Below are 22,107 nucleotides of genomic sequence, written 5' to 3'. Positions count from 1 at the left end.
ATTCTAGAATTTTACATGGTTATTTTGCCAAACCTTAAATCAATTAAAGTAACGGTGGTGTAAATTAATCACGACCTTAAGTGGGCACGAAACTGTATGCTATGCGGTCTTAGTGACCCAAAAATGCAGAAAGATGAGAGATAGTTGAGAGCCATGTAGTACATAGCAGGAGGGGATGCTTGAACACAGGATAGAAATTTACAAACATCAGAACATACTCAGAAGGTTATTTAAGTAAACACTGAAAACAAGGCCTCATCTTAGCAAACCACACTTAACCCTTGTCACACAGAGCATCGCACGATCAAGAGCAACCAACTGCCATCGAGTACTAATGACTAAGATCATTTGCATCACCAGAATCGTCATAGATCGAGAGGGATCGACTGCACGGAAATAGCTGATACTCCCGTCCAGTAACGTACAGGCTACAGATGTATTCATATTCACGAGCGGAAAAGAATATTTTGTGAAAGTGATAATTTGGGTGAAAATATTATTATAATGTATGAATATATTAAGAGAAAAGAAAGAACCAGACGATCACAGTGGACAAGGCAAATTTTGCTTAAACATGAGGGCCTTGGAGAATTCCGCCAACCTGTGCCCTCGTTGTGGAATGACAAAAGAATTCAAGAACTAGTACTGAATATCCATCAATACTTATGAGGAATTAGTGGAAAAAATTGAAGTCACTAATAGACATAAGGCAACAAATTAGAGGAGAAGTGTAAGTTTTGAAGAAAGACTGATAGTACCATCAAATTTATTATTATTATTATTATTATTATTATTATTATTATTATTATTATTATTATTATTTAGTTTTTAAGGTTTAAAGTTAGAAGTGATGTTCACCTTCGAAATAACTATGTGAATGGAAAAATATATCAAATAAAAGATTAGTGGCAGGTATACTTCGTTGCATTCCACAGGTTACTAACAATATACTTAAAAAACAGGACTGAAAACAACGGATGCATGTATGTACATCAATTTGAATTCATAATTTGAAGGTACCACAATTAACAATGGAAATATATGTATTTAGGCCTACAGGTTTCTGGACACTGGTGACTCATACATGTCTGCATCTTACAGATTTACGATTGCTCACAATACAATCACTGGATATGATTCTATTATTTGTGATGTCATTCATAGAGCATTACAGTCAGAATTACTGACTGGGTGAAAATAGAAACAAAAGCCTCACAACAGTGGCTCATTGTCCTTCAATTATAAGAATGTATTACCATTTATATGCCTTTGCTGGCAGGACCTAGTGTTTACACTGCACTTTGTCTTCTGGTATAGGCTAGAACAATTTTGTCACTTCCATAGATCTGTCTCTGTCTTATCCTTGGCTTTGACAATGTGAAAGTGACTGAGGTATGAGTGATGCTAGTAATGCCATTCCTTATGCAGCCAGTCCCTGCTATGAATGGTGTGAAAATGTTGCTCATAGGGTCGGTTGGTGTATGCATTTCAGTGGGCTTGGCAGACTGATATGAAATAGTAACTCTTGGCTCGGTGAGGAAAGCAACGGGAAACTACCTCACTCCTCATTTCCCTAGTACGCCTCTTCAATGATGCCTAGGCAATCTGTGACAGCTGAAGGCAGAGCTGTTGAGGATCCCACCAGCGGAATCGCTGATGGACTGAACATACATACATACATACATACATTACCATTTATGCTCATTGGTTTAAATGATGCTAGCAATGTATGCTCTAAAACAATGGGTGGTACATCACTGACCCTTAGTTCAGTAGTAGGGGAATGGTGGTTCGCGAAATTTTGTGTACGAGAGCAAGCCTAATCTCACAGTCGCCATCTTGGAGGGAACAAACCTCACAGGGCATACTTTTACGGCCAGATGCACTTTCTAACTGCACAGGGCCTTGTTTTACGGACAAATGACTCTCCCACCTCACATACGCCATCTTGGATGGGCCTAAACTTACAGGGTTTAGTTTTACAGGTAGATGCCCTTCCTGTTGCCATCTTGGAGGGGCCTAACCTCACATGGCCAAGTTTTTCAGTCAGATGCACTTCCCTCCTCCTCATCTGGTGTAGTTTTACGGGTAGATTGCCTTTCCCCTCACCAATTTGTTTACAGGACCCAGTTTTACTGTCAGATTCCCTTCCCTCCTCATGTGGCCTAGCTTTTCGGCAAGATACCCTTCTCCCTCACAGATGCCAAATATTTGTTTATAGGAAGGGGTGTTAGGGATTGGAATAACTTACCAAGGGAGATGTTCAATAAATTTTTAATTTATTTGCAATTATTTAAGAAAAGGCTAGGAAAACAACAGATAGGGAATCTGCCACCTGGGCGACTGCCCTAAATGCAGATCAGTAGTGATTGATGATACAGTTTGTAAACCCCTAGCTCTGTACATTCTGTACTGCTCACTAAAGACCTCACTGTTATAAGCTTTGTTCGTAGTACAGTGAGAAACTGCTGCCAACTATCAGACGCATGCACACATTCAAATTCGTGTTCGTAGTAGCGATCATCACAGTTGCTGACTACTGGTGTGTTGTTCGTACAAGCTTTTCAAACTGTTGGAGAGCACCGAGCAAACCGTTGGAACAGTTTCTGATCCTGGACGAAAACTCTTTGAGTCAGCGAGTCAGAATATGCGCGCGCATACCCCAGTGCCATCTGTTAGTTTCGTAACTGACCTGACTTACTTTACGGCCGTGATTAGATCAGCTGTGAGTGTCGAATCCTGTGTCTTGAAGTAGTTTAAGAGTGCTATGTCTGATATCGAGTCCAGTGATTCAGATGAGGTTTTCAGTCAGTCAAGCTCAAGTGACGATGATTTAGAGCTGCTTTTGGAAGTAAGACGACAGCCCAAAAACGAAGGATATTTTGAGTATACGATTCTGCAGTATAGTAATAAGGAGTTCGTTGAACATTTTCGAGTCAGCAGAGAAGTAGCAGAAAACATAGCAGAACGTTTCTCACTATCACCGTATTATCATCACCAAGTAGGTGAATTTGGAAAAATTTCCGCACTCAAGTTCGTTTTGGTGTTCCTATGGTTTGCTGGTCATGAATCTGCTGGATTTTGGGATGTTTCAGACCGATTCAATTTAAATATTAGTAGCCTACACAAGATTGTCCAAAGGATGACGTACTTTCTAAGTAATTTGTCTTGAGAAATAATCAGATGGCCTACAGTTCAAGAGAAACGTGAAATTCAGGCTTATTTCCAAGCAAATGGTTTTCCAGGCATAATTGGGGTTATAGATGGAACACATGTTAGAATTGATAAGCCAGCCACAGATCCGGATTCCTATTTCAACAGGAAACACTATTTCTCATTTCAGGTAACTTTCATGATACTTAATGGTGACTATTTGCAAAATGACATGAGTCTTACTGCCTTGGGCCTGTTTCATAGAAGTTACAAATTACAATTTACAGACTACAAATGGATTAAATTGCTGTTTCATAAAACAAAAGTTGGCATAAAATAAAATAATCACAACATCATAGTTTAGATGACAATAGGCCTAAAGAACACAGAAGCACAAACAACAATCAGCTGTCTTGTTAAAAGTAATGTTATTGCTGGTGCTATTTTTTGTTGTTCAATTGTACACCAATAGGAGTGTGAATTCTACACCAGTGATACACCTACTCCAGTTGAGTATTAAATATGTAATCTTTTTTTTATCCATCTGTTTCAACCCTGGGCATTAATCATATGATAACCGAACAAGGTCCAACCCTTCGAAGCACGGGAGTACCGGCCAAAGAAAGGGGGGTAAAAATGTGACTCCCCAGGCCTCGCAAAGCTGATGCCTAATGCATGTTCATAACAGTATGTGCAGTAACGTAAAAGCCTATTTTACAACATCCCCTATGTGATATCTCCCACTCCCTGATGTGACCCCTAAATATCTAACTATTTTCAAGATTAATGTTTTCCCCTTCCATTACGTAAATGCTTACTATCCTCTATGTTTGGTCTGAAAAGCTAACTGCTCAACTCTTTTGATCATTGTCATCCCTTTACCTTAATCCAGATCTGTATTTTCTCCTGCAATATTTTACACTCATCTAGAGTTTTTTTTTTTTTCCTGTACTTGGCTAAATCATCTGCAGAAGTCTCATTTGTGAGGCCAATTCTTCTTGTATAGCCTATCCATTAAATCAATTTATATAGAGATACAGTGTACCACCTACTGGCACTTCCCTTCCCATTTTCTGAGGTTTACGTAATGACACCTTTTCCCTTACCCTCTGTTTCTTGTCCTTCAAGAAAGCTGTCACTCAGTTGACTACCCTTTCATCCAGGCCTGATTTTTCATTAATATTATGTTTTAGCCTGTCAGAGGCTTTAGACAAGTCCACTGTTGTACAGTTAGCTGTTGACTCTTGTCTAAAAACTTCAGATACATCCTGTCGGAAACCAGAGGGTTAGGCTTCGCAAGGGGACCCTGTCCTGAAACCAGGGCTGTAGTCAAGTGTATGCATGGGTATACGCTGTATACCCTCTGGTTAACTCCACTCATTAGAGTATTACTGTACTTTGTTTTGTTTTTTTAATTTTGCCATTCTGTCGGTGAGTTTTAACTCTCCAGCTACGCCCGTAATCGTGAACATCGAAGGTTCAGCTTGATGAATATCATTATCAGCCATCGCTAATTTAAAATCACTACTGTTTGTTGCTTACGTTTCCGTCCTTATGTACATACATTAAAAGCTTTACCACTTGACCGATTTAAGCCTGAGAAATATAAGAAGACGTGGCTGCAAAACCACTGTACTGGAACATATACCAATTTAAGAGTTTGTTCCAATGAAAAGTGTGATCGCAAATGAAGAGTGGCACCTTTGATTGTTTTTAATAAACAGCTGGAAGTAGGTCCAGTGGAAAACTGCTGTGTAAGTAAATTAAGATTTTCAAAATAGTGCAGTCAGATATGGATTTCTTACTTGTCATCATCAATTTTCTACTACATGACTGATTTATACCAAATTCAGGGAGGTATGTTGTAACTAGCAGTAAACTACTGATTTTTTATGTCAGGATGGTCTTGCATCTGGGATTTGTCATTCTCTGTCTCAGAGTGTAAGTCTACACTGTAAGAATTTTGGGACTACAGCGCTGCCTGATACCAAACTACCAACTGTGTTCAACCAGCGTATTGGTTCTAAACGTTCTCTTATATGTTTGTGTATTGTGACTTCAGAAACCTTACATATAAGATTCATTGGACGGTAATTAATGCACAGTCTTCCCTTTGTACACTTGTACTACTGGAGCCTTTTCTCATTCTTTAGGTATGATCATATTATTTAGACAGAAATCAGACATAAAACTCAAATAAGGTATAGTTGCCTACCTCCATTTTTTTTAAACTGCTCTTGCCCTCAACTTCTACACTCTTTTTTGCTCCCAATAAATTTTATGGATATTACTCTTCAACTGCCCAAAATCATAGTTGATTTCTGTTGCTTATTTTATATCTTCCTTACCTTTGAATCTCTACTATTGCATTATACTGTTCAGTATTATCAGTAACATTCTCCTATCCCCTCTCACTCCATTTTAGATCTGGAATTTTATTTTGTATCCCAGCCTGTGCTAAAAGTTGGTCATGTTTTTCAGATTTTAAATATCCTTCCCATACTATTTTCAGCATATTTAGGTCACCACCAGTCAAAATGCTTTTACTACATTTCTTTGCTTTCATCTCATACTGTATTAAATCATTTAATCATTTTTCTTCCCACTCATTCCCTGTTCTATATGCCCCAAATATATCTACTTTCCTTCTCAGTTGATGAGAAGTCCAATTAATTGCATTTGAATACAGTATGTGGTGAAAATCCACAGCCTGTTTCCAGTTATTCGACCGGGTCAGGAATGGAATGAATGAGGCTCCCATCTAGCAGTGAGGGTAGAAATTGTGCCGGGTGCTGTACCCTGTCGCACTCCTCTGGGGCAATGATTAATGACTGACAGATGAAATGAAATGGTAATGGAGAGTGTTGCTGGTGACTTGTAAAATTATTTCAAACTGATATGAACATCGCACAATCCCCACTTACCTTGCCTCTTCTTCTTCTTGAAAAAAGTTCATCTTCAGCAACCTTGGTATTTCTATTTCAATATAATACTGTATATTGTGACATGATGTTTAATATACAGTACCCTATGTTGCCCTATATATAAAAGCATTAAAAATTCAGTGTTGTATAAGATTCTAGATAACATAATATGCACCGATAATACCTGTGGCTCAAAAGGCCTTGGCTGTACAGATTTGTACAATTTGGTGTTTCTGAAGGAAGGTGGAAGGGATTTTAAATTAAACTGTATTGACAACAATGTCCTCAACATTGGCAGAAAGGAGAGGAAACTAGGGCTTACACCCCCTGAATTCACTATGGAATGTGACCAGTAAGAAAATATGGAAATAAATAATACTGATAATGTTCCAGTGGATGATATACGTGGTGAATAGTAATAGTAGAGGTACAGATATCACTGTGATATACCTACTGCTCAAGAAACTGAATAATTACTGTGATATTATTAAGAGTCCTACATGTCTGGTAATGTGACAACATTTATTTCTCAAGAGTGTTTGTAAATAAATTAACTAAATTGATTTAAAAGCAGTTTGCATGCTTATGTGTGCACTTTGAGAAAGGAAAGTACCTACTTCAGAGTTTTCTCTTCTGCTGCTAGGCCTACTCCATTAGTTGCCTCATCATTAGGTGGTGGGGCTTAGCAGCAACATCTTAGTCATACCTCTAGTTCCACCTCCCCAACAGATTCATACCCACCCCTCACCCCAGAGGACATCATTAGATTTTTCACCCTATCACTTCAGAATCTCTTTCCATACCACCACCATCTTGTCTCAACTCAAATTCAAGCCGCAGCCAATTAAGTGCTAAATCTTCACTTTCATACTACCCATACAGGACTCTTAGATGTATTTCCAATTCCAGCATCTCGATGCCCTAGTTTAAAATATCAGCTTCACTCATATGTACTAGAGTCCTACTGTCAAAAAGTATTCATCCCTATGGTAATCAGGATGGTGATCCTCCCAGAAAATAAAAAAAGTATTTTTAGTTCGTAAATATTTTGCCATTGCAGGTGTTATTGCGTGTTTAATTATATAGTTTTATAGTTTTTATGAGGAATGTGTATATGTGTTGGGGTTGTTTGTGTATTTGTTCAGTGTGGAAAAGTCAGTAGAGGGCCTCTTGAAAAACCACATACCGGTATGTTTGTAAATATTTTTTGGAGGGGAGATGGGTTCCACCACACAACTGATTTTCTGCACCAGCCGCCACTGCTCCCAACAAACCTTTGCACCGACCCGACCACCTTCCTCATTCCCAAACATCACCTAACCCACCAAAATCTCTTGACTACAGAGAGGGCGTAACCCTCCAAGTGGCTCTCCTCCTCCGCACCCCCCAAGGGTAGTAGTACCATCCTCTGTGTTTCTTTATTATATTCCATTGTTGTACAACATTTAAAAATGTTAACAGTAAATTGTGGTTTCCCTTTAAGATAGTTAGGCAAAAAAAAATCTCTTTTAAAACACCCAAACCCCATTCTACTACGCTTCTTGTTTATTAACAACAGCTGGGTCATTTAAACTAAGGAAAACTGCAGAAGTAAACCTTTCTTCAAGTGGATAAACAAAATTACCCAGAATTATAGCATTGGGGAGATGCCTCCACCCAACCTCCAATAAATCAGAAAGAGTGCTGTTTCTTAGAACCTTAACATCACTACCACTCCCTGGCCATTTAGCACTAACATAATGAAACATTAACTCAAGCCCAAATAAAACAATTTAAGTGAATGTTTTCAATGCTCAACAACACATCTGCATGGGAGGCATCATCAACACAACCTATGACATCTGGCATCGTTGAAAAATTAAAACGTTTTTTGACAATACTAAACATTTTTTTATATACTCCAGAATTTATGGAAATTTAATCTGTTTCTGTAACATGATGTTCAAATCAACATACATTTGCTGAATAAACACCTTGCATGTCACCAAATGCATGATATTATATGCCACTTCCCAAACAATAAACTCGTCACCATAAGACCTATCTGTGTCGGTGCGACGTAAAGCCCCTAGCAAAAAAAAAAAAAAAAAAAAAAAAAAACAATGAAGGGCAATACATGTGTTCTGTAAAGGATAGGGCTCTGTTCCTTAGAAGTGGTTTAATGTACTACTCTTTCTGAATTGTTGTATATGCAAAATATATTATGAAGTCCAAATTAATCCTGTCTTTGAAGATCCATTTCATTGCCCTCTGTCATTTATCTCACTTGGTGACTTGTGGAGAATTACATCTAAATCTGTAAAATATACTATTTACTGATCAATATAAGTACATACAGATTGTGTTTAATGCAATCTAATGTGATATAGCTTCATACAGCTAAAATACTGATTTGTAACACTATTACAATCCTCTAAACATCCGTGGGAATTGCACTGAATTCACACGTAAGTACTGATCTTTGTAAATTAAGTTTTATGAAATGAAACAGCAAAATCCTTAGCCTGTAAGTGGCATATTTGTAAAGTGTAAAGAAGAACTTGTGGGTTCTATGATAGAGGGCTCTTGTCAGTTTGTCGAAATATGTTATATGATACACTATAGTACAATTATTTATGACATTTATTTTTTAGGCACAGGTTCTTTGTGACCACCAGCGGAGGATTATAGATGTCTTTGTTGGATATCCTGGGTCAGTCCATGACAGTCGTGTATTTCGGGCATCGCCACTGAGTGGCACACTGGAAGAGAAATATGGGAACAGCTACATTTTAGGTGACAGTGGCTATCCTTGTCTACGGCATTTGATGACACCTTTTCGTGATCGTGGACAACTGAGAAGAGAACAGATTCATTACAATGTTACACTTGCTAGGAACCGATACATTATTGAACACTGTTTTGGGATTCTGAAACAAAAATTTTGCCAGCTGTATCACCTCAAATTAAGAAAAATTTCAGATATGGTTCATTTCTTTCGAGCATGTTGTGTGCTGCACAACTTAGCTTTAAATGATGATTTTCCAGTAGAAATGGATGACAACTATGAAAATGTGCTAGTTGCAAGGGCTATAGAAGATGATGGAGCAAATGATAGAGATGATAGGGACGGTATTGAGATGAGGAATCATGTTGTGAGAATTCTTGAGCATAACTGAATACTTCTGAAATTTGTGAACAGTCCAAACCTGTAAGAATCAATTTGATGTACATTTAGGGCTGTTGCCCACATGGCACATTCCCTAACAGATGATTACCTATCCTTTTCTTTAACAAATTCAAAATTTCTGACGTTGGAAATTTATCAAACATCTCCCTTGGTAAATGATTCCAATCCCTAACTCCTTTTCCAATAAAACAATTTTTCCTCTTGAATTCCAAATTCATCTTTGTACTATGATCATTTCTCCTTCTGAAGACACCACTCACCCGTATTCGTTTACAAATAATGTTATTCCATGCCATCTCTCCACTGACAGCTCAGAACATACCATTAGTTGAGCAACAAGTCTCGTTCCTTACACCGAAATCTTCCCAATCCAAAGTTTACAACATTTTCACAACACTACTCTTTTGTTGGAAATAACCCAAAACAAATCGCGGTGCCAATTTTTTGAATTTTTCCAGTTCTCGAATCACATAGTTCTGGTGAGGGCCCCAAACACTAGAATCGTATTCACTAAGGACTTGTATTCCCTCTCCTTTACATCCCTACTACAAATCCTAAATACCCTCTCAACCATAATTTTGAAGAGGTCTCTGACCTTTATTTACAGTGATCCCTATGAAGTACTTTCACCCCATCAACACAGTACTCACTACTGACAGGATTTTTACACTTGGTGAACTCACAACCTGACTTTTCACCCTCTTTACCCTCAGACCATTGTCTGCTGTCTATGTGGATATGAGAAATAAAGGCCAATTGATAATAATACCAGTCAGAACAAAATAAAAATTGAGAGAGCCGAGATGTCTTCCAATTCGTAAGTGTACAATCGCTCCCCAAAAAAGGAATGAGCGCATGGTACTATACAAGTTCCTCGCAGTCACAACTTTCTCAGAAACAAATGAACCTATAGATATTAATTTTGTTGCAATTATTCAAACAATTTGCATGTATATGGAAGATGAGCTATATTTTGAAAATAATTGAAATGAAATTTGGTAGAATATTAAAAGGGAGGAACAAGCATTTTTTGAGTGGATTTACATCTTGGTAATGACATGATTTTTCTTGATGTTTCCATTAAATGTTGATATCTTTTTTCAGTAATTTTTTCAAAGCACAGCATTCGTTTCCCCTCTGTTTCATTATTGTAGCCTAAAATACTTACCAAAATTCTAAAAATTGTTGAAAATTCCTGTAGAATTTCTAAGAAAATGTTTGAAAAATTTTTGAATGAGATTTTTATACTGTATAAAGTTTAGCCTGGTAAGCCATCTTACTTAAGTAGAGTAGCAGATTTCATTAGAAATAATAATAATCACCTCCATCAAAATGCACCCACATTTATGAATACATACAATATATGACTGTAAAAAGTAGTAAAATAAAAACATATAACAAAATAAATACACGTGTACCCCATTTTATTAAGATAATGAATGATTTTTGGTCCTTTTACACTTGCAAATTCTGTTTTAACACAACACTCATTTGGGCCTAAGCAAAATCTTGTCTGTACTGTTTTTCCATTTTCAGTATTTCATTTCTTTCTTGAATAAGTCTGTTCCTAGCCTTTCTTCCAAAATCCCTTTCTGCACTTCTAGTTTCTCTTCTTCTATTTTCAGTCTCTTGGGGTAATATTCTTTTCTATCATTTTTCATTTCTTGCAAAATGTCTCCTTTCAGCTTCCTTTTGGGGAGTTTCTTCAACACTGGGGCCATATCTCATGCTGAAGAGGTGCCAGGTTCAATCAACTGGCTTTCCTCAGCTCTGCACTGCACATTTTCAGCTTCAGGTAGATGTGAAATGGTTTCAGCAGACAGAGTTATTTCGGTGTAAATGTTCCTCTTCCCTCCTAAAATATCGGACATTTCTTCCGCAAACTCGAAATCCTTACGTCCTCGTCCCCTCTTTTTCGTGTTGTAGATGTACTTCTTAAAATTCCTTTCGAGTACCCTCCACCTATTTTTGCAATTGGCAGCATTTATATTCATTTTGTATTTTACATTTAACTCTTCGGAAATAACTTCCCACATCTTCTTAAAATTTCTCATCTTAAGGCTTCCCACTTCTCTCTTATGTTTTTTGTACGAATCAAGCAATAACTTGGTGGTGTTATTGCTCCACTTCACACAGTGTGAATCGTTTTCATCCTGATTTACCGGTATCTCATGTGCTTCTACAGACGGATTAACTGCAGGGCTCTCTGCTCCATGGAATACCAGGAAGTTGCTCAAGTAACCTACAAAATATGTAAAATTACATAAATATAAGTCCACTTCTGTATTTATGTCTAAGCATATATATTTCAGACATTCAAACTAATACTATTTAGTCATTCACGTTATCTTATCGTGTTCATCCATTTCAAGGCTTGAAGTTGAGAATAAAATCCGGTTCAGAGTACGTAACACAACACCTAGGCAATACAACACGTGGACCAAAACAGTTGATGTCTCCAACCACCACTTCCGTTCGTAGAGGAAATCAGCTCGTCACGTTTCAAACGGGTTGCCAACCGCGCATGCGCATATGTTCAGTAAGTCGAACTATCACGGATTCGCTCTGCGAACAAACCTATAATATATACTCTAGAGTATAGTGGTAATTCAAGTTACATATCAATTAGAAAGTCACCATTAGATATAGTATGATTTAGTTAATCCAATTATTTTTCAGCCAAAGAATGTTGATTGCACGCAAAAAAAAAATAGCTACCGTATGTGACATATTTCAGCTTAGAACTCTGACCAACAAGACTCTGTCATGTGTGGATCAGTACTGCACGAATTATATCGAGGAATGTTCGTTCTGAGTGAGACATGTGCTGTGGATCAGTAATTCTCCGGCAACTTTGTCACATATTTCGAGGCACAACGACAAAATGGAGAACACACTTACAAAGTATGTTCCGGTAAATCAACCTGGCTGTATGGTATATTGCAACTGCGTCTGAATCCTTTGTCGTATGCATGGACTTGCCCAGGTAAGGTTTTCTCGACCAGCACACAATGTGTATAACTCAGTAGCCAGATTTCTTATTGATCAGGCACGTTCTTCAGAAGAGGAAAATTTGGAAAATAGCCACGAAGGCTACTCCTTGGCAATTTTATCCAAAATGTTACATACATTACTGGTTATCTCTGTTAGAAATTGAATAAATATGTATAACCAAGGAGAATGGTACCTAGAAAATATTTAATGAAGATAGCCTATAGTAGGCTGTAGAGTAAGTTATTTGCCATTTTATAAAGCCTACCTCTTTCCGTACCATGCAATAGAAAACGACTGAGACTCTGTTTATCAGTAGTACTGGTGTGTTGAAGGCTGTGAACGTAGTGTTAAATGAAAGAAATCACAATTACTTGAAGAAAATCTTATGAAAATAACACAATTCACTAAATAAAACTGCCCAAGCTACCGCAGGATGTCAGATGCACGCCATAGAAAACAATTGAACATGAACATTGCATAACATGTCAACCACTTCAAAATCAAATCGGAATCAACAAATAGAAAGCACGAAGCGGAGTCCGACCTTCCCTCTCATTCTTTGGGAGATTCCAAGTAGCCTACAATGGAGATGGGCGAATATGTTCTTTTTCTAGAACCAGAACCTCATAAGTGCTACTGCTAGTTTCATGCTTTGTTTTAATCTCCAGAAAACGCTGAAACATGGCTTTCAGAAGAAATTGGGTATTAAATTAAATTTTCAGGTTAAACTCGTTGTTAAATGCTTTATTTTTCAGGTGTTTGATAAATGGTATTTAATCATAAATTAGTTTCCACAGACAGCAGAACCTATCACTTATAGAGCTCGTGCGCATCATGTTATTTTAGTTGCTGGCGCTCGTGGCGGTGTCTTGTGTGTAGTCAAATACAGTAGACACAATACACGACACTTACGGATTTCGCCTTGCTAAAATGGGAGACAATTCGACGGTGGCGCTCCTAGTGACTTGACCTGAACAAATTGCGCTAAATTCAAATATCAATGGAAATGTATATACGGAAATGGATAAATAAATTACGTCTAGAAAGAAAGTGGTATTGAGATATTAACTTCGAAGTTGCTAAAGCAATTCTGGATAAATGAATGAAGAATTATTTAAAAGGTTATTATTCAAAGACTGAAATTAGATATATAAACAAGGTGTGAAATGGACTGCTGTGAAATGGCTTGATCTTTCATTTATGCATTACTTTCTTAGCTTTAGCATACCTGCCTGAAACCTTACGGTTGGATTTGCCTTTTTTCCTCATTTAAAAACAATGTATCATCACATTAAGACATTTGTCAATAAAAATATCGGCACATTCCTTACACATATGATGCAATGAATTAACATTTAATAGCTGGACAATTTTCCTCTTAACATGAAGCCTACTAACAGAAAGAAAATCTATAAAATCCCGGCTTTAATATGAGAAGAGGGATAAAAGAAAGAAAAGTTTGAAAATGTTGTCGATAGTGATGCTTTGAGGAATATTTACGTACAATTAGAGTAAAAATGTAACATACCAGTCGAGAATTTTTAAAGTCGCTGGCCTGGAAATGATCTGAACAGATCTTATAATTCTTAAACAAGCGTAACGTCCCTTCTTTCTTGTAGACTTTATCCAAATTGCTACTGTGACATTTCACAACCCACAGATCACACCTACAACAACACATCAGTATTGAAGGTTAACTGCTGCACTATACAATAAAATATGCGTATTATATTTTAAGCCCGTTAAAACATGGGTCGAGCAGGTCAGAAGATTATGAAGTACTATAAAAATCTCTGTCACTGGAAGAATATATATGCAAACACAATATTACTTACATGTTCTTGTCACGAGGGAACCTGAAGAACGAGCGCGCATTTTTCTCTACTATGTAATTACTGCAGCCAAACACAGCACATACATTTCCCCTCATGTTGAGAGGAGATATCAAGGAATGACACACGCTACTATTTAATTATGTCAAGTCACTGAAAACGCATAAATAAAACCAAAAACTTCACACAAAAATACACGTGCTCTTATGACAGAATCAGTACCGTTCAGGTCTATCCGCTAGAGTGAGCTCCAATAGCTGTCCCTCGATATCTCGCTCAGTGTCGTGTATTGTCTCTACTGTATTTGGTGTAGTCTTTCAGGGGGAGGATAGTAGCTTGTGCAAATTACAAGCACAGGGAAGATCTGAATGTTCGAATGTCGTCTCTAGATATTTGTGTAGGATTTCGTGAAGTTCAGTGGGATGCATCGCATTTGAGAGCTTCTACTTTAAAGAAGGGTGCAAAACTCTGTGGCAGTCATCACATACTACAAGCAAGAGAAGCGTTGGGAGAAGAAATAACCTGCTTGTAATTGAGGGAAACAAACAGCCATCCGCCGCCTTATGTTGTTAAAATCAAAATAAGCATAATATTTGTATCTATTGCAGTTTTAAGTGTTTATACAGTTAGTTTATACAATATTAATCTTTTTACAGATTGATTGCGCTAGAGTGGTTAACACTCCAGTGGTCGCGCGGATCACAATTGTGATCCGTACTTTCTTTGTAATATAAGGCTATTCTATGCTATTTATTCAATGAATATGATTATGCATTGTGAAAAGAACTTTATTTTCTGTAAAATGTAATATAATTATGCATGCATTTATAAACAATGCCTGAAAAATTACCGGACATTGTGATTTGTCTCACTTACTCCTTCCATAAGGTACCTCACTGTCTGGTGCATTCAGTCATCTATTTATATTCTCATAGTCATCCATTTGTACTTATATATAAAAAATTAATATAAACTCATAAAACGGAGTAGATATATGCACATGAACTGAGATTAAACACCGTAATAAGAAAACAAACGAAGTCAAAAAGTCACGCTAGTGGTCGAACGGATCACAGTTGTGATCCACAAGAATAAATTGCTTTACAGTGCAACAACCATCAGTGAGTGTTAGCAGACTACTGCGTAATCAGAGAGTGGATGGGGCGCGAGGAAGGTATACAGATGCTCAAGGTCAACAGTCATACCAGAAAACAGAAGCAAAAAACGTTAAACGGCTGGATCACTATTGTGATCCGCGCGACCACTGGAGTGTTAAGTCAGCTGAGTGTGATTGCAAAGTCGAACCTTCACAATGTTGCAAACATATTGCTGCATTGTGTATGTATATCAATACTGAGATTCTTCCCAGTGCAACAATGGGAGAAACCTATGAACATTATTCCGGAGTATTGTAAAGGAGGAAATATAGAAGAAATACTAAATGGACCATCAAATAAGCGACCAATTTATTACGCGTCAGAAAGCAAAAATGTTGAATTCTTAAGTAAAAGACAATTATATGAAAAAATTAATGTCATAGACTGTGCTTTCTCAAAAATATTGAAAGCAGAGTGTGAAGGTGAATCTTTCTTTTTCTCCACTTGCATTGCTCAAACTATCATTGAATGCACCATAGAACTAAGCGAAAGGGACCTCTTATTTCAGTGTCTTAACCAGTCATACAAACAAACAGTTAATAAACTATTTAGATGCTATGTTGTGAATAATTTGCCCAGTGGTAAGTTATGAGTGCATGTTGTCAAATGATATATTGAAGTTTTATTGTGAACATGTTAAAGTAACAAATGCACAGAAGCACGCAATTGCAGTTGAGGCTAGGGAACAATCTTTATGTCCTTCCTGGTTCCAGCAAAGGAAGTTACGCATTTTGGCCAGCCAGAATGTACACCAGATCAAAACCCTACAGAGTGGAGATCACAAAAGACTGACATCAGTGTTTCTTTTATCTAAGAATTTAAACACTCCTGCAGTGAGATACGGCAGAGTTAATGAACGGAAGGCACTTGAGGAGTATTGCTAATTAAACGAATGCCGTGTGGTTCAAATCAGATTGTTTGTAAAAGAACAACAACCATGGTTAAGTTGCAGTCCAGATGGGATAGTGGTAGGTCATGATTTTGTTAATCTTCTCGAGATTATGTGCCCTTATTCGTGTTGAGATAAACCTATAGTTTAAGACAAAATGTGTAATATCCCGTATTTATATTTAACTACTGATGGTAATGTCAAGCTGAAGGAAACTCACATTTATTATTGTCAGGTGCAGGTATCAATGTACATTCTGAACCTTCACAACTGTGACTTGTTTATATATTCTCCAAAGGGAAGTGTTAAAGTCAACATTTCCAGAAATGATGATTTATTTTCCAGTACTATTCCTTCAGTAGAGAAATTTTATTTTGAACATTACCTTCGAGTAATATTTAAAGATGCTACAGTGAATGCACTATAACTATATTCAAGTACTATCACTAATCGGATAATAGCTGGTGTACAAATTGTGTTTCTCAATACTGAGAGTTCAACTTGAAAATTTTAATTTATTATCTTGATAGCAAAATTCAAATACAAATTATTATGCTGTTACAAATTCCATTACAGTATTGAATGTTATGACAATTATTTGCAAACATATTTAGTAAGCTTAACTATAAATAGTTAGTCTTGTGATTTAATTATTGGAGGACTGAAGTTTTCCAAGACACCTTTGATGTGAACAATTTTATCTACATGAGAAACTAAATCCATAGTGAGTTGTTGCTTAATATTTTGTAACTTTTCATTCTCTGAATAGCTCTTTCAACATGAATTCTTACTGATGCAATACCATATGTTGTTTCAACTTCTGCAGCTGAAAAAATGAGGGTTGAATGCAAAAGGTGGCATTACCATTACAGTGTTTCTGTTCTCAATACAAGTTCTTATCTGTGGGAATCCTTTGTCGCACATAACTATATCCCCTGGGTGAATAAAATTTAATATACCGGAATTAACTGTGATGTAGCTGTCAGTCGCTTTCAACCATAGCATTTAGATATAAAAGAACTGTAACCTGATGGAGTAATGGAAACAAGATATTTTACTGTAAATGAACTCTTATTATGAGAAAACATTAAAATTCTTTGACGAACACTGTTAGGCCTTTCACAGGGCACTACACTGCAATCTGTAATGCACATACAATTTTCATAGTGTTTTTAGAAGCATTAGGCTTTTGATAGTGGATCATTATGGCCAGAAAATCCACTCCTTTGTTTTCTCAAAAATATGATGGAGAGCGAATTTAAAAGTAGCAAATGCTGTAGTCCTATGGGAGTTAAAAAGTATGCCTAGAGCGGGGAAACTAATACCGAGTTTACATTTCATTAGCAGTAGAAGCAGCAAGTTTTCTTTAGTAAATGTACAGTTCTGATGAACAGATGGTAACAAGGATAATAGGATATGAAACACTGCAAACTTAACACCTGCTATTTCAAGAAGATGCTGTTTGTTGTCTTTCACTGACCTGTACCCATGAAATGTATGTCTGGTGTCAAGCAAGTCCACTTGAACACCGCAATCTCTCTTAAAACAAGTGTCACTCATTGTCTGTTTATTCAGATGTTGATTCCCATAGGGATCTTAAAATATTTGTCCTGAATGAGTAAATTTATAATACCAATATAATGGTCCGTTTTTGGGCATTATAAATTTTCCAGCTAACTCATTCTTGGTTGCCTGCGTTTCGCCCTCGTGTGCTAAGTTAGGCTCGTCAGTTGGGACTTAGCACACCACCCAAGACGCAAGGCTAGTGCATACCGTGGAGGCCACTGCATAGGCTACTTGAAGCCACCAGCAGTGCCAATGCACTATGAGAGCTATGTCTCATTTTCAAAAAATTGATGCCTGCGTGACCATCGGCTTCAAGTAGCCTATGCAGTGGCCTCCACGGTATGCACTAGCCTTGTGTCTTGGGTGGTGTGCTAAGTCCCAACTGACAAGCCTAACTTAGCACACGAGGGCGAAACGCAGGCAACCAAGAATGAGTTAGCTGGAAAATTTATAATGTCCAATAACAGACCATTATATTGGTCTGTTTATTCACTCGAGGCATTGGGAAATTTGTTTGAACTTCCGCTTCACAGTTATTTTTCAGAGCAGAAAATAACACTTTCACACTGGTTTTGTTACAATCGGTGGTCATTACTTCAGTCTGCATGCTTGAATCACTGTATGATTTCGAAAAATCTTCCATGGTACTAGTTTCAATGTTTTCATTTTCATGTCTCTGTTTTCGCCTCTTGTATCTGGTCGTCACTCGGTGCTCCACTTCTTGGTGATGTTTGATCGAAACAAGCGGTTTTATAAACAGTCTCGGTACATAACCAGGACTGTCAGGATCTCTCGAAGGCATTCCATTCAAAAATGCTGACTACAAACACATGAATTATTCGTGGGTTCCCATGGTTTACCATAACTAGTGCCGCAATCCAGGCATTTCTTCTTTATTTCATGCTACTTTTTATTCACGAACACAAAAAACTTAGTTCCAGGAGGACAGTTAATATACGTGAAGTCACAGCCAACCATAGAACAATTTTTTCTACTGTTTCGAGGACATTTTTGCATGTCGAAGTTGAATCAAATATAAACAAGACAGACACAGGCACTTGACTGCAACTCTGCCTGACTGTTTTTGTTGCCAGAGCGTAGCACCCGTCATGCGCACGAGGCCTGTAGATTAAGTACCAGTACTGTAAGGATTTTATCTGGCAAAAGAAGCCGGGTATTGGAAAATATGAAACTTGTAGGCCTGGTTCCATAACACTTGGTACTGGTATATTGATATTGCCATGTTTGGATTTAGGCCTATGCTTGCTGGTGTACAGCCTATGTACAACAACAACATGTATGTAAAATGAAAATCTTATAACACTTTCCAACTGGTCCTCTGTACACAGCTATTGCCCAAGACAAAATAATGATCTAGATACTCCAAACCTGCACTTTGTACTGGTATTAACCTATCAACACATCAAGTTTAATCTAACTTCCAAGTACTGGTAGTTTGAACAGTATTAAAATTTATAATCTCTATATTATTATTATTACAGTTTAATTTCAATTTGCCATAGGATTGTAGGCCTACAGAGGAATTGTATACATAATTTTTGGACAGGCCTTTTAGAGACTGATATCAGTCAATTAGGAACTAGATACAAATAACAGGATTAAATTTCAATGCAGTGATGAATATTAGTGTGGAGAAAGTATGCCTACAAAAGTAGCAAATATATATAGACCAAAAATAATCACCAGAAAATCAGGGTAGGTACTTAATCTAGTAAATATGATAGTAAGTAAACTCGTGTCCTCATCCTGAGGTGGTGCAGCTCTTTTCAGGCACACCCCCAATGGAGGTGAGCTGCATGTACCATTTCAACCACATACCAGCCCTCCTGCCAGTATTAAATTCCTGGCAGTACCGGGAATCGAACCCGGGCCCCCGAGGACAGCAGTTAATAACACTAACCGTTATGCTACAAAGGCGGACAGTATGATAGTGAATGAATAGAAAGGATGCTACATAATGCTGTGCTAGTGTACAAAGGTAAGCAATAAACTGATCTAGGGAAGAAAAAAATATCATGTTAACATGGCCTCACAATGTGAGGACATAATAAGCAGACTAAAGTAACTTAAATTTTAATTGGATAAACTAGTGAGATATTTACAAATATACAGAACAGAAGCATGCAAAGAATGTGCATGAATTTAATAACAATGTTACTTTCTCTTACAGCTAGATGTCATCATAATATAACCTTCCCAAAATTCTTTTGTAACTTTTTACTTACAAATAGCAAATTAAATAAATAACATTAAATACTGCAAATCACACTACACTTTCTAAACATTGATGTGCTCACAAAAGTTCACCTGTAAAATATACAAAAAGTAAACAACTAAGCAAGAATAACACTTTAAAACACTACGACTAAACCACAGGTGACCATTCCAACAATCACTTATAACTAACATCTCATCAAAGAACAAACCTAATTCAATGAACGCCGCTTGAAAGCCTGTATTTCATAGCATTTTTAAACATATTTTTGCTCTGGGAAAGCATTCTTTCATATTATATTAGACATGTTTTCAAAATTACAATTTGGTTTGATAGAAGGTGGTTTGAGTTCAAGAACGGTTATGCCTGTTAGGCTCAACTTGTAGGATTTCAGCAAAATACAGTAGATATTTTTGATTCAGGTGGTCAAAGAGGCTATATCACTAATGACCTACTCAATGCCTTTGACAGGATAGATCATAGCCTACATGATTATTGACAAAAATGAGGGCTATTGGAATATTTAAAAAAAGTGACTGAAAGGGTTGCTAAATTTCTAGAAAACAGAACTAACAGAATTAGAGTCAGTGAAGTCTTATCTGTTTATGTAATGATTAAGAGGGGTTCCCGCAGGGCAATATTACTGGAAGTACGTTTTCTTATGTATATAAATTATATGGGTAAAGATCTGGAATCACAGACAAGGCTTTGTTGTGGATGATGCTGTACTGTTCAGAGTAGTAAATACGTTCCAGGATTGTGAGCTACTGCAGGGGGACCTAGGCAATATTGTGAGATGGACAGCAGACAATGGGATGAAAATTCAGGCTGTAAGTTTTACCAAGAACTGAAGTCCTGCTGTGTGGATGGAGTGACAATAAGTCATGGGGATCACTGAAAGTACTCAGGAAAGATAATCATTGGAGTGATCACATGAACAAGATCTTAAATTAAGGTTACACATCTCGTCATAAGGGTATTTACTTACTCATTAGGGTGCAATTCAAGAGCATCTTATTGTTTCAGCAGTGCTAGCTTGTCTGACACTTCTATTTCTGGTGTTATATCGATGTGGAAGAGGCGATGGCAACATGGAGCATATGAAATTAATAATATTTATCATATTGTAGATCCATTACCATTTTTCAAACACATTAAAGAAACTGTTATTACTAAAACTAAAAATATGTTTATACCAGAAATATCTTTAAAAATTAACTTGAGATTTTATTGTAGTTTATAAGACATGAAGTACAAGAATTTAATTTAAAAACACAAAACAAAGTATTATATAAGACATTTAGAAGACTATTATCAGTTATCAACTGAAATGCAAGAGTTTGAAAGACGGCAATCTGGTTGGGCTTTATATTCAATAAACAACTTAGAATTATGTGACAATAAGCATAACCCCATTTTTTGTTCTTCGTATATTGATTTCCCTAAAAAATAAGGATAAGAAAGCTGTAATTCTACTTCGCACATGAGTCACCTAGGACCATGCGAAAGCAACATTTTTGACCTTCTTTTTTGCCCCAGTAATTCTTAATCTTCAAAGATCGTGCACGTCTCTGGTCCTCCGACTATGCCGATAGTGTGGGTTTACTTTCTTGTTCCTCAAATCCCTGTGTTTGAATGATGTTTTGTATTTCCTTTTGATCTTAGATACAAGTTTAAAAGAAGAAAAATTGAATTTCCTGTAGAAAAAGGTATAGAGAAATTTGAATGAGGATTCAAATACATATATATATTTATATATATATATATATATATATTTATCAAAGTTTATGCTTATGGGGAAAAACTTCTAATATATCAACTTTATCACACAAAAGAAAACAAGATAGACATGTTAATTTAATTTTAATAAAAGAAGAAAGTAACCATCATTATTGTTGATCAAAGTTTTAACAAAGTTAATTTCAAATCAGACAAATAGTCATAAATCTAAAAGGTACAATTGTGATAGATCTGTGAGATTTCATTATTCACAAGAAGATATAGGTAAACGTGAAACTGATTGTAAGGAACAAAAAGAAATAAAAATAAATACGCCTACACAAGGAGAAGAAACAAAATATAAACATTTTAATTTCTCTTTTAGGGTACCCTTTACAGAAGTATTCAGTCAGCAATATGTAAAGATTTTTGGTTACAAGGATAATGTCCAGATAGAGGAGGGACTAG

The sequence above is a fragment of the Anabrus simplex genome, chromosome 5 (genome assembly GCF_040414725.1).
Source record: "Anabrus simplex isolate iqAnaSimp1 chromosome 5, ASM4041472v1, whole genome shotgun sequence".
NCBI classification, from domain to species: domain Eukaryota; kingdom Metazoa; phylum Arthropoda; class Insecta; order Orthoptera; family Tettigoniidae; genus Anabrus; species Anabrus simplex.
Note: the sequence above shows the minus strand (reverse complement) of the source record.